General features: G+C 33.3%; 1 non-coding gene across 1 annotated transcript; it reads right to left on the minus strand.

The window, feature by feature from the left end:
• Positions 1–1,358: 1,358 nt before the first annotated feature.
• Positions 1,359–1,465, minus strand: LOC131837409 (U6 spliceosomal RNA). Its single transcript, XR_009356022.1, has one exon. It is a non-coding gene; the product is annotated as a U6 spliceosomal RNA (small nuclear RNA).
• Positions 1,466–15,096: the final 13,631 nt, after the last annotated feature.

Below are 15,096 nucleotides of genomic sequence, written 5' to 3' on the forward strand. Positions count from 1 at the left end.
GCAAAGGAAACAGTTAACAAAGCCAAAAGATAACTGTCAGAATGGGAGAAGATATTTGAAAATGACATACCAGATAAAGGGCCAGTATCCAAAATCTATAAAGAGCTTATCAAACTCAACACCCTAAGAACAAATAATCCAATGAAGAAATGGGCAGAGGACATGAACAGACATTTCTGCAAAGAATACATCCAAATGGCCAACAGACTCATGAAAAAATGCTCCACATCACTCGGCATCAGGGAAATACAAATCAAAACCAGAATGAGATACCACCTCACACCTTTCAGAATGGCTAAAATGAACAAGTCAGTCAATGACAGATGCTGGCCAGGATGTGGAGAAAGGGGAACCCTCCTACACTGTACGTGGGAATGCAAGCTGGTGCAACCACTCTGGAAAACAGCGTGTAGGTGCCTCAAAAAGCTGAAAATAGAACTACCCTATGACCCAGTGATTGTATTACTGGGTATATACCCTAAAGATACAAACGTGGCATTCTGAAGGGGCACAAGCACCCACCTGTTTATAGCAGCAATGTCCACAATAGTTCAACTATGGAAAGAACCTAAATGTCCTTCAACAGATGAATCAATAAATAAGATGTGGTATATATGTACAATGGAATACTATGCAGCCATCAAAAGAAATGAAATTCTGCTATTTGTGATGACGTGGATGGAACTAGAGGGTACTATGCTTGGCGAAATAAATCAATCTGAGAATGAAAACTATCATATGATCTCCCTGATATGATGAAGTGGAGATGCAACATAGGTGGTTTGGGGTGTACGAAAAGAAAAATAAAAGAAGATGGGATTGGGACAGACACAAACCATAAAAGACTTAATCTCACAGAAGAGACTGAGGGTTGTTGGGGAGATGTGTGTTGGGAGAGGATGGTGGGGGTATGGACATTGGGGAGGGTATGTGCTATGATGAGTGCTGTGAAATGTGTAAACCTGGTGATTCACAGACCTGTACCCCTAGGGATAAAAACACATTATATGTTTATTAAAAAATTTTAAAAATCCATTAAAAAACACATATTACAAGCCCAGAGCTAATCTCATATTCAATCAAAAAAGTTTGAAAGTTTTCCCCTTAAAGATCAGAAACAAGACAAGTGTGTCCACTTTCACTACTCTCATTTGACATAGTACTGGATGTCCTAGCCAGAAAAACCAGGAGCACAAAGAAATAAAAAACTCCAAAAAAAAGGAAGAAGTAAAATTTTCTTTTTTTGTAAAAAAATCCTAAAAACTTCACAAAAAAATTTGAATAAACAAATTTAGTAAAGCTGCCAAATACAAGATCAATATATAAAAGACAAGAATTTTGTTTTGTTTTGTTTTGTTTTTAATATGGAATGCTTCCCAGTTTTTCATGTCATCCTTGTTCAGTGATCACGCTAATCTTCTCTGCATCATTCCAACTTTAGTATATGTGCTCCCAAAGTAAGCACAAGACAGGAGCATTTTAACACTCTAATGATGAACTATCTGAAAAAATAAAGAAAACAATCTAATTCACAATAGCATCAAAAATAATAAAATACTTAGGAAAAGATTTAACTAAGAAGATGAAAGATCTGTACCCCATAAAGTATGACATTGATAATGAAATGGAAGGAGATACAAATGGAAAAATAGCACATATTTATGAAAGGTAAGAATTAACATTGTTAAAATGTCCATACTACCGAAAACCATCTGTAAATTCAATTCCTATCAAAAATCCAATGTTAGGGGTGCTTTGTTGGCTCAGTGGGTTAAGCCGCTGCCTTTGGCTTAGGTCATGATCTCACGGTCCTGGGATTGAGTCCCCGGTCGGGCTGTCTGCTCAGCGGGGAGCCTGCTTCCTCCTCTCTCTCTCTGCCTGCCTCTCTGCCTACATGTAATCTCTCTCTGTCAAATAAATAAATAAAATCTTTTAAAAAAATAAAATACTTAGGAAAATATTTAACTAAGAAGATGAAAGATCTCTACCCCATAAACTATGACATTGATAAAGAAATTGAAGGAGATACAAATGAAAAGATAGCCCATATTTGTGAAAGGTAAGAATTAACATTGTTAAAATGTCCATATTACCGATAACCATCTGTAAATTCAATTCCTATCATAAATCCAATGTTAGGGGTGCTTTAGTGGCTCAGTGTGTTAAGCCGCTGCCTTCAGCTCAGGTCATGATCCCAGGGTCCTGGGATCGAGCCCTGCATCAGGCTCTCTGCTCAGCAGGGAGCCTGCTTCCTCTTCTCTCTCTGCCTGCCTCTCCGCCTGCTTGTCATCTCTCTCTGTCAAATAAATAAATAAATAATCTTTTTAAAAAATCCAATATTATTTTTTTACAGAAGTAAGTAAAGAATCCTAAAATTTATATGAGACCATAAAAGACAACAAATAATCAAAGCAGTTCTGAGAAAGAATGAAGAAGAGAAATTACACTTCTTGATTTGAAATTATACTACAAAGCCCTCATGCTCAAAACAATAAAGCATACTGGCATAAAAACAGACCAATAAACAAGTAGAGCAGAATTGAGAGTCCAGAAATAAGTCCTTTCATACAGTCACCTAATATTTGACAGGGGCCAACATATGTAATGGGTAAAATAGTCTGTTCAATAAATGATATTTAAAACTGAATAGTCACATAAAACAGTATGAAACTGGAACCTTATATCACTCATAAATCTTAACTTGAAATAGATTAAAGACTTAAATGTGATGCATGAAACTAAATTTCCAAAAGGAATACATAGGAAAATTTCTCCTTGACATTGGTCTTGCCAATAGTTTTTGGGATACCAGACCAAAAACACAAGCAAAAAAAGCAAAAATAAATAAATGGTATTACATCAAACTAAAGTTTCTGCATTGCCAAAAAAAAAAAAAAAGAGAGAGAGAGAGAGAAGAATGAAAACACATCCACAGAATGGAAGAAAATACTTACAAATCTTATATGTGAAAACAGGTTAATAACCAACAGATACAAATAGAAAAAATATATATAATTTAAAAAATAGCAAAAGGATCTCAATAGACTTTTATTTTTTCCAAAAAGTTATATAAATGACCAACAGGAGCATTAAAAAGTGCTCAACGTATAAACTCAGGGCAAAGCCATTATGTTGTTGTTGTTGTTTACCTCTGAAAAACACAGCAAGATATTACTACCTATTAGAATATATACTACCAAAAAAAAAAAAAAAAAAAAAAAAAGAATATATACTACCAAAAAATTAAAACTAACAAATTTTGGTAAATATTGGGGAAAATGGGGAACTTATGCACTGTGACCGGGATATAAATTTGTATGGAAAACAGTATGGAGATTATTCATATTATTAAAAGTAAAATTACCATATGATTCAGTAATCCCACTTCTAGGTATATATCTAAAGGAAACAAAGTCACTATTCGAAGACATATCTGCACTCTTATGTTCATTATAAAATTATTAACTCTAAGCAAGAGATGGAAATAACTTCAGTATCCATTAATGGATGAATGAATAAAATAAGTATGGTAAATATATACTATGGAATACTACTTAACCATGATAAATTAAGAAATACTGCCATTTACAACAGCATGGATGGATCTTGAAGGTATTATACTAAGTGAAATATTTCAAAGATTTTATATATATTTTTTATTTATATCTTATGATATCCCTTACATACAGAATCTGAAGAAAAGGCAAACTAATGGAAACTTAGAGTTGAGTTGACAAGGGGTGAACCTGGGGTGGAATAAGGTGGTCAAAGCGTACAAACTTGCAACTATAATATGAAAACGTTCTGGGGATCTAATGTACAGCATGAAGATCATAGTTAATAATATATACATACTTTTTTATTGTGCTTCCCTTTATTAAACTTTGCATATATCACCTTCTTACAAGTTGAAAGTTTATAGCAATCTTGTATAAAATAGGTCTGCTGCCACCATTTTTCTAACAACATTTGTTCATTTTGTGTCTCTCTGTCACATGTTGGTAATTCTTTCAATATTTCAAGTTTTTTCATTATTATTGTATTTGTTATGGTGATCTGTGATCAGTAATTATGACCCACTGAAAACTCAGAACTAGTTTACTTAAGGTATATACATTGTTTTTCTTTAAAGACATAATGCTTTTGAACAGTACAGTATAGTGTTTATTTTTTATATGCACTGGGAAACATAATTTTTTATATGCACTAGGAAACCAAAAAAAAAAAAAAAAAACAATTTGACTTAGTTTATTGAGATAATCGCTTTATTGAGGTGGTCTGGAACAAAACCCACAAGACCTCTGAAGTTTATCTCTACTGTACTATACACATAAAAGTTGCTAAGAGAGTAGATCTAAAATTCCTTATGAAACATGCATAAAAACAGTGGCAACTATATGAGATAGTAGATGTATTAACATTTTTATGTAGATTATATTGCAATACAAATGTATACCAATTTATCGAATTGTACAAAATTTACAAAATGTTAAAAGTTTGCAGTGTTATAAGAAATCATTTCTTAAATTTACACATTATAATATGTCGATTATTTTTCAATAAAGCTGGAAAAAAACTTTTTGTAGAATTAATCTATTTTTTCAAAAAAGGAAGTAAGGAAGTAGAAACTGCAACTAACTCTGAAATAATAGAATATAAAATCCATTTTAGTTATATACACTATGACAAATACTATTACTTAGTTTTCAATGAAGGAATACTTATGAAGCATGAAGGATGGTCTATAAATAAGGCTGAAAGAGCTCAGTTTTAAGGTTTAAATTTAAAATCTTCTTTTGAAATACTGAACTGACCACCCAGTTTTCCAAACATAAATGTCTTAACTGCATGAATTTATTGCATACAACACTATCATCTAGCTTCATAAGAAAGCAGCATGCAAATTTTGAATAAGACAGACTTGCTTAAGTTTCAACAGTAAAGGATATTTCCCTAAAAATAAATAGAAGAAAAATCAGCATATTTATTATGATAATTATTATTCACAATGAGATTCATATTGAATTAGGGAATATATATCCTCAGAGAGGGTAAAGTAAAATGAAATTTATTTTGTAAATGTGTCTATAAATAGTCAATACAATGCCTCAATATAAATGAATATTTTGAACAATTTAATTACTATTATTAGAATTATTATAAGTATAAAAATAGCTATCATTTTAGCATGGAATATGAGACTCTCATGCTCCATGCTTCATTACATCCACACAACAACTCTGCATAATAAGTATTATCATCACCATTTCGTGGGTGAAAAAACTGAGACTAACACATTTTAGATAACTGGTTTATGATTACATGGCTAGCAAAGATGCATCAAACTAATTTAGGCTTTATGATTTCAGAATTGTACTCTTTCCACTGCACATTCTATTACTCTGTAAATACTTGGCTTGTTTTCATTTAGTTCTTCAATTTTACTCATGTGGTGATGGCTTAAAGCTTCATTTAAAGGAAGCTTAAAAAATTCATTTAGCCAAAAGCTCCCAAGAATTAAAAATTTCATGGATCTAATGTAGACATGGATATCATTAGTTAATGGGTAACTATATATTTTCCACTCTAGTGAGATAACAGAGTATTTTTCTAAGTTTTAGTCTCTGAGTTTTAAAAAGGACTTTGTTAAAATAGAAATATTTAGACAAAGGTGATCAAAAGTCTAGATCAGGTCACCTTAAGATAAATATTAGGAAACTGAGGAAACAAATGGAGATTTGAACACTGAACTATGATATAAGGAATGGTTTAAAGTATTTAGTAGAGTATAGAGAAAAGCCCTTTAAAGCCTGGTCTTAGCCTAGCATTGCAGCTTCTGGTATATCTATCTATCTATCTAGATATAAATTGGAAAACTTTTTTAACTTAAATATTTTGAGAAATAGAACATAATCAGCACCATAGAAGATCTCTTTATGATAACAACCTAGCCCCTCCTCCCAGTTTGTTAATATTCTCTCTTATTTAATGTAACATTGTGCAAATATACCACTACTGATCTGCCGTTATGAATGAAATAACTATAATCATCTGTTTGCATATCCTGGTGAAAATATTCATTTAGTTCCATGTTGTATTTCTAGGAATGGACCAAATTTTTTTTTTATTTTTAAGTTTTCTAAATATTGTCCAACTTACCTCAAATGTTTTTATTATGGGCACTGTCATTCTTTCACATTCTTCCAAGACATTTTCACTGTGCCCAATATGGTAAGTGTGTAATAGTATGCCATTCTGGGTTTTAATTTAATTCCAGATTCATAATAAAGATAAGCAGTTTTTATATATGAGTGGCCATTTGGATTACCCTTTCTGTAAAGTACATGCTCAAATCTTTTGATATCTTAACATTGTGTCATACTGACTTCTTTAATAGTAGAATTTCTGAATGAACTTTTAGCTGTGTAGGTCTTCTCTATTTTATTTTGAACTTGTTTTCATTTCAAAATCTTTATATTTATTTTCATAATCTGCTTTGATTTTGCTTTGTCTATTATCTATATATTTATATGTTTATTTATTTATTAGCAAGCAAGAGAGAGAGCGAGTGAGAGCGCAGGGAGGGATAGAAAAAGAAGGGAAAAGAATCTTAAGCAGGCTCCAGGCTCAGCACAGAGCCCAACTCTGGGCTCTATTTCACAACCCTGACATCATGACCTGAGCCAAAATGAAAGAAATAAAATAAAATTAAGGTGTTAAAAAAAAGGAAAAAGAATTGGAGGTTTAATTAAGTGAGTCACCCACGCACCCCTGCGGTATCTTAAATTAGCTGTCATATCTTTAAAGTTCTAGAGTATCCATTTGGTTCATTTATAAAATCTTTCTCAATATCATTTTTAGTTTCAGTTTTTTGTTCAATTTGCTTCCCCTCTCATTTCTTTGAGCAGAGTAATCAAGCCATTTTGCAATCTTATTGATCATTTTAATATAATACTTAATCCCATTTTGTCTATCAAATCTTGTTAATGGTTTTTCTTTGTGTACTTTGTTACATTTTGCTATGTTCAAGACATTATATTTGAAACTCTTATTGAGTAGGGATAATTAAGAGCTATAATAATGGTATGGTCCTCCTTGGCAGGATTTTCTCTTATATCTGAGACTCTACAAGACAATCATACTCCAAATTCAGTGATTGACTTTCTCAGTTTACACAGAAGGCAAGGTAGGCTCTAGTCTTATTTCTGCTTCTCCTTGTGCTTTGGGGATCTCAACTTAAATTTGGGTTGTACCAAAGTCCTCAAATTTGATTGCTGCTGGATTTTGAATTTTGTTTCTCTAGTATCAAGAGTCTATTAAAAACACAGCTCAGTGTGTTTTAGCAGTTTCAAATGCTCTCATAGCTAAAATGGCTTCAGGGCATATATCTCTAGGCTCTCATTGTATTTCGTATTTTGGCCCAGTAATCCCTCACTTATTTTTATAATCATTCTGATATTTTTAACTTTAAAAGCTATTTTGTCTGGATTTTTAGTTGTCTTAAGTAGGAGTTTTTAGATCACCATTACTAGACTCAACAACAAATATACAAGAAAATATCTACAATAATTTATCACATCTTTATGGCTTTGAACTTCCATAAGCTGAGGCATCCTTCTCTAATCACTTAGGCAAACTCCAATTTACCCTTTAAAACAACACAAGAATTGCTTCATTTAAGAACATGTTCAGGGATGACTCTTCCCCACTGTTCTTACCAACATTCCCACACACTCTTTGCTAACCACACCTTGTTTATGATCTTTCATTAGGTATATCAGCGTCACCAGGATTTTGCTCTAGTGTACTTTTGTCCTTTAAAGCTTTAATTAAATATTAATTCCATAGAAAGTCTGTCCCTTTTCTTTCAAACCTGGGTTGGTTATTTCTTCTCATCCTTTGTCAGAAGTTACTTTATTAGAGAAACTTACAGCTGTATTGTGACTTTGGAGCCTTTACAGTTTTTTGACTGGAAAAATCACCCACCTCTAGATCTTTACGCAGCTTCATAGCTGATATTATTCAGAAATCTGTTCAAAACAGACTTTTTAAGGGAGTCCTTTTCGGACCACTCAGTTCAAAAACCTCTTCTCAATCACTGCTCTTTTTAAAATGTGCTTATTTAGCTCAAATATGCATCACTATTGAAGAAAAACCAGTACAATTGTTTTTTTAAGTTGGCTTACCTATTATCTATCTCTCCCATTAAAATGCTTCCTCTGGGCTGAGGTTTTGTTGTGCTCATCTTAGGCCAGGCACTCAATAAATTGTCTCTGATTGAATTGTTTGAATCCCTTGCTAGGTCCTCAACTTCATGAGGCCAAGGATTGTTCTATTCAGTCCTTCTTTATCCTCAATGTCTGTTATATTGCAGTCACTTACGTGACTAATGGGAAAAATCACAGAGAGAAAGAGTTAAAACTACAGAAAATCCCTGTAGGTTCAATAACACAAAGCTTTCTAAAATTATTTAGCCCAGGGATTGAATACTGGCTGCACTTTTGGTTATTTTTTAAATGATATTGAATTTAATTTAAATGGAAATACTTGAATAGTAGAATAATAAAAAAAATTATAAAAGCAACTTGTTCCTTAAAGTAAGAATTATATAGGGCTTGCTTTAGGTAGCATAGACATTTCCATAATATTTATTCTTCCAATCCAGGAGCATGGAACATTTTTCCATTTCTTTGTGTCTTCCTCAATTTCTTTCATGAGTACTTTATAATTTTCTGAGTATAGATTCTGTGCCTCTTTGGTTAGGTTTATTCCTAGGCATCTTATGGTTTGGGGTGCAATTGTAAATGGGATGGACTCCTTAATTTCTCTTTCTTCTGTCTTGTTGTTGTAGAGAAATGCAACTGATTTCTGTGCATTGATTTTATATCCTGACACTTTACTGAATTCCTGTACAAGTTCTAGCACTTTTGGAGTGCAGTCTTTTGGGTTTTCCACATAGAGTATCATATCATCTGCGAAGAGTGATAATTTGCCTTCTTCTTTGCCGATTTAGATGCCTTTAATTCCCTTTTGTTGTCTGATGGCTGAGGCTAGGACTTCTTGTACTATGTTGAATAGCAGTGGTGATAATGGACATCCCTGGAGTGTTCCTGACCTTAGCGGAAAAGCTTTCAGTTTTTCTCCATTGAGAATGATATTTGCGGTGGGTTTTTCATAGATGGCTTTGATGATATTGAGGTATGTGCCCTCTATCCCTACACTTTGAAGAGTTTTGATCAGGAAGGGATGCTGTACTTTGTCAAATGCTTTTTCAGCATCTATTGAGAGTATCATATGGTTCTTGTTCTTTCTTTTATTGATGTGTTGTATCACATTGACTGATTTGCGGATGTTGAACCAACCTCGCAGCACTGGAATAAATCCCACATGGTCGTGGTGAATAATCCTTTTAATGTACTGTTGAATCCTATTGGCTAGTATTTTGGTGAGAATTTTCGCATCTGTGTTCATCAAGGATATTGGTCTATAGCTCTCTTTTTTGATGGGATCCTTGTCTTTTGGGGGGATCAAGGTGATGCTCACCTCATAAAATGAGTTTGGAAGTTTTCCTCCCATTTCTATTTTTTGGGAACAGTTTCAGGAGAATAGGAATTAGTTATTCTTTAAATGTTTGGTAGAATTGCCCCGGGAAGCCATCTGGCCCTGGGCTTTTGTTTGTTTGGACATTTTTAATGACGGTTTCAATCTCCTTACTGGTTATGGGTCTGTTCAGGATTTTTAGTTCTTCCTGGTTCAGTTGTGGTAGTTTATATGTTTCTAGGAATGCATCCATTTCTTCCAGATTGTCAAATTTGTTGGCATAGAGTTGCTCATAGTATGTTCTTATAATAGTTTGTATTTCTTTGGAGTTAGTTGTGATCTCTCCTCTTTCATTCATGATTTCATTTAGTTGAGTCCTTTCTCTTTTCTCTTTGATAAGTCTGGCCAGGGGCTTATCAATTTTATTAATTCTTTCAAAAAACCAGCTCCTAGTTTCGTTGATTTGCTCTATTGTTTTTTTGGTTTCTATTTCATTGATTTCTGCTCTGATCTTTATGATTTCTCTTCTCCTGCTGGGCTTACGGTTTCTTTGAAGTGTGAAAACCTGGAGATTCACAGACCTGTATCCCTGGGGATAAAAATATATGTTTATAAAAAATAAAAAATTAAAAAAATAAGAATTTTATATGGCATCTCTTCTAGAAGCAAAATTTTCAAATGTCAAACATTGGAAAGCATAGAAGGAGAAGTAAGAGTGTGAATTGTACTTCAATGCTCTTTTCTTTATATTCAGCAAACAGCTTCATTCACACCTTTCCAATTTTTTCAACTCTTTTGACAAAGCCTTCAGAGAAGTTACTGCTGATGACAACCATCACAGCCTAACAGGAGAAATTTTATAAAGAAAAATAATAGCATGTTTTTCCCAAATTGTTAAGGACATGGTGAAACTCTGTCAGATTCAAAGGAGGAATGTGCAATTCCATGCTCTATATAATAATAATTTATTTTAATAGTGGCTTTTCAATTTTTCAGATATATCCATTTACTGAAACTGCTAACAAATAAACAAAAACAAAGAAATTAACAGGGGTTCGAGACAGGAATGATCTAATCTAAAAATAGCACATGTTCACAGAATACACAACACATATCCCAAGTACTACTATAGGTTTCAAGTAATAGTCAAAACAATAGTAAAAATGAATCAGACCCTACCAGTCAAATCATAAATGGGACCTTAACTGTAAATCCTTATCTTTAGATCAAAGCGGGTAATTGGGTGCTGAAGATACATTATAGAACTAATATGTTATAGCACTCCTCTGAAATGAGTCATTTATTCCATCACTTTTCCTGCACAGCTGCTGACCCATGTGTTGGTTCCTGGAAATAGCTGCTACCCTTAAAAGCACATATATTGATAACTCTACTCATTCCTCCATTCCTCTGTGACTGTCACTGTGTTAAAATGTGGAGCCAGCTGACTCACTTGTGGTCGTAACTTGTAGAAATAATAAAGTATATGAGTTTGCAAAGTATTTTGTTATTTCTAAAAATGCAAACACCAAATTACATTGAAATCATAAGGGGTTTTTCAGGGAGAGCTGTAGGATGTGGTTTCTTGTGTAATCCACAGAGATTAGCTCCAACACATATTTAAACTCTCCTCTAGGAGCAACCTTAGTGGTAAAGCAAGAAGATAAACAGATGTATACACACCCTGGCACAAAATTATCACTTATGTTTGGCTTCCTAGTCTCCTCGTGTTACTTATTTATCTTAACCTCTCTCTGAAATCAGGGAACACAGAATCTCAATCAGTTGACATTTTTCTACTGAATTACCCAATAGTCTGATCATACCCCTAAGACTTTTTTAAATTAGTTCACTCATAATCCCAAATCTGCTTTGCCTCCTCAGCGCAGTACACTGTAATTTGATTTCAAAATGAGGACAGTTGTCAGTAATGCCACATTCATTGATCTATTTTACAATTCCATGTACTTAGAACGATGAAAATATGTTCATAACATCCATTCCAATAAGCCACCCTAAATTTATTATCATGAAACAAGACCTCAAGAAAGAGAATTCAAAATCATCCATGTATTTGCAATTTATTGCAATAAAGCCTTTATCAATAGACTTCCCTGTGCACATGGTGGTCAAATTGCTGGTGAAAACCAGCCAGATCTATTACAAGCTTTCTCATGGCTTCTAGGTAACCCAAGTGAGCCTTTATTGATACTGGGAAGGGATAAAGCAGGGAAGGGATAAACAGTGATGTTAGAATTGGCTAGACAAAAGTAATGACTCTCATTACAAACTGAGTATTTTAAAGCAAAGGAGCCTGTTGGGAATATTGTTTTATAAAATAGTGGTATATTTTTACTAACTTTTAAAAATTCAATTAGTTAACATATAGTGTACCATTAGTTTCAAATGTGGATTTCAGTTATTCATCCATAGCATATAATAGCTAATACTCAGTACTTACTGTTATATCTTCTTGAAAGCAGAATTTTAACCCACTGAGCCAGCCAGGCGCCCTTGAAAGCAGAAGTTTAGATCATATTTTCTGATTACTTCCATGTAGTACAACACTTTTCTGCTAGCAACCTTCAAAACATACTGTTTGTTAGAGGAATTTCTTTAATAATAAATAAATAGGAATTTATTTAAATTTATAAATATATAAAATAAATAGGAATTTATTTGAATTGATTTATATATTGCATGCTGTTTCATTGTTCACAAATAAGGTGATGATATTATAGCCATTAGTTGGTAGCACTGATATATAACTTTCTTTTTACACAAAATAGATATATATTTTAAAAGAATCTGAATCTGTGGCAAACTTTTAAAAAAACCTAAACAGTAAAGTTTATCATTTTAAGTAATCTCAATTATCTTCCTCAATTGTGATAGTATATCCTTTTATCTAGGCCAGATATTGTATGAGGGATTTGAAGAGACATACTTTTCTAAATTTCAGTTTTCTCATCTGCAAAATGCTGATCATGATCCTACAATAAAATGCACTTACAATTTTTTGATGAGAATTTATTTATTTATTTATTTAAAGATTTTATTTATTTATCAGAGAGTGGGCGAGAGAGCAAGCACAGGCAGACAGAATGGCAGGCAGAGGCAGAGGGAGAAGCAGGCTCCCGGCCGAGCATGCAGCCTGATGCGGGACTTGATCCCAGGACGCTGGGATCATGACCTGAGCCAAAGGCAGCTGCTTAACCAACTGAGCCACCCAGGCGTCCCTTTTGATGAAAATTTAATCTGTATAAACAATATATTTCCTGTAATGCGTGGTTCATGGAAAACATCTTATTTAATTATAAGCAACAACAGTATTAGAAATTAAGTAAATGTGTCTATAATATTTAAAGTTTTAACACATAATTCCAGTGCTTTGCCTTATTTTCTCAAATCCCTTTACCATTTTCACTGACAGAGTCAAATGTCCTTTTTCTACTAGTAGCCAGCTCTTTGTCTTTTGTCAGATAGATGCCCTTGTGAATTATTTATAATAGAGATATTAGCAATAATAATAATAATAATAATAAATAGCAATGAAATGTTTAAAAAAGTATTCTTAACTAATTAGGGTTCTTAGACATCAATTAGAGGAACCACCTCTGGCAAGCAAGTTAATCTGCAAAACATTCCCAGAATTAACACGTCAATCAGATACAGGGTTGTCCGCAGACTGAAAGGTGAAGCAAAAGGACTAGATTTGGAAAATAGGTAAGGATAGTGAAAAAAATGATCAAATTTTTGGACAAAATAAATTCTTAGGTGTCCTTTCAATGGAGTCCTGGGCATTATGTGGCACAAACTCTGGAGATTATCTCAATCCTTTGGAGTCACACCATTTATTAGCTTGCTATTGACAAAGTTATTTACAAACTGTAGAGCAAGAGGTTATAATGTAGAAAACTGCTGGTAATGCACAAGATTCTTGTTAACAATAATACAAGTTAATGATTTTTCATTAGAAAACATAAAATCTATAACCCAAATTATGGGCCCAGAGCACTTCTGCTGCTCAACTCTGCTTATATCCCAAATTACCATGTGAACTAGTTTTGATATCTGCTTCTCTTATTAATTTTTGAATAAAAATTCTTGACACAAGTATTTTATAATTGTGTGCTAATCATGCATTTAATTTCTTGGAGAACAAAACACACTTTAGCATAACTATGTTCCTTCACAGAACCAACCTTGATAACACACTTCTATATGTTAGAAATGATATAATAAATGTAGAATATTGGGCACTTGTTTGGAATTCTTTGCCATGTTTTGCACTATCTAAAAAGAGATCAGTGAACTTGGACTGGAGTTAGGAGACATGGAAGAAAATAAAATATTACAGAGAATACTCTGTGGTCCACAACCTAAACGGGCTGGGATTCCCATCATTTGGATCCCTGTAGCTTTACAAAAGTCAATTAAATTTTTGTATCTCCAATTAAAGTTGATTCCCCAGTACTTTTTCAAACATCTCTTGTAAAGTATTGTTTCCCAGAAAAAAGGGATTTTGCACATGTACCTGCCTTTGTCTCTGGTCATGATCTCAGTCAGGATCCTGGGATGGAGCCCCATATCGGGCTTCCTGCTCATTAGGGAGTATACTTCTCAGTCTCTCTCTGCAGCTACCTCCCCCTGCCCCACTCATGCTCTCTCTCTCTCAAATACATAAATACAATCTTTAATTTTTTAATTAAAAATAATATAAATAAAATAAAATAAGAAGTCTGGTCTTACTGCCCCATTTAGCTCCTTTTTTTTTGAGTTGTATTTAAAGCAGCATGAGAGAACATGAGGCTCTCAAACTTAAAAAAAAAAGGAAAAATTTGAGTTTTGTTAGTATTTAAGATCTTGTCTGCTAGACAAAAACGTTGGCTTTGTTAACATGTGAAAATTAGCAAAAGAGAATAAGATAGAATTCTAATAATTTTTGTAGAAATTAAAAATTACCTCCAACCCAATTACATACAGACCCATTAAGTAAATTCATTCCAATGTCCCAAACCAACCTTTCCTAATAGTAATGCATCTGTGTAAACAGGGTCAACCCAAGGAATGTATAAATATTATTATTTTTTTCCTGTCTCTTCCACAGTCACATCTGGGTATATTGGTAGCAAGGCAATTATCTATCTTATAAGACATGATATCATAAGGAAGGGTATTCTGTCCATTTGGAATGACTGAATATCATTGCAATTTTATCTTGGTGCGGTAACTTGAGATGGCACAGTGTGGGTTATGAATATATATTTTTTTTACTTGGAAGAAGAGATTATAGAGTTATTGGTTATCCAAGAGAGACTGACAGGTGTTGATAGTTGCCAGGTCAATATCCATCTACTTTTTCCTTTAATATCAGAAAGCACTGAGGGATTGACAACAAGGAAACTTAAAACAACATCAAATATTTTATTGTCTCTTTTCTAGTTACATTGTAACCATATGACAAAGTATCAGTCTTACAAGATATCATTCTATTTTACCTCTATCTTTCTGCCAGAAATGTGGGCTTAATGGTGAGAACTCCAACAGCAAGTT

This window comes from Mustela lutreola, chromosome 7 (genome assembly GCF_030435805.1).
Source record: "Mustela lutreola isolate mMusLut2 chromosome 7, mMusLut2.pri, whole genome shotgun sequence".
Classification (NCBI taxonomy): Eukaryota; Metazoa; Chordata; class Mammalia; order Carnivora; family Mustelidae; genus Mustela; species Mustela lutreola.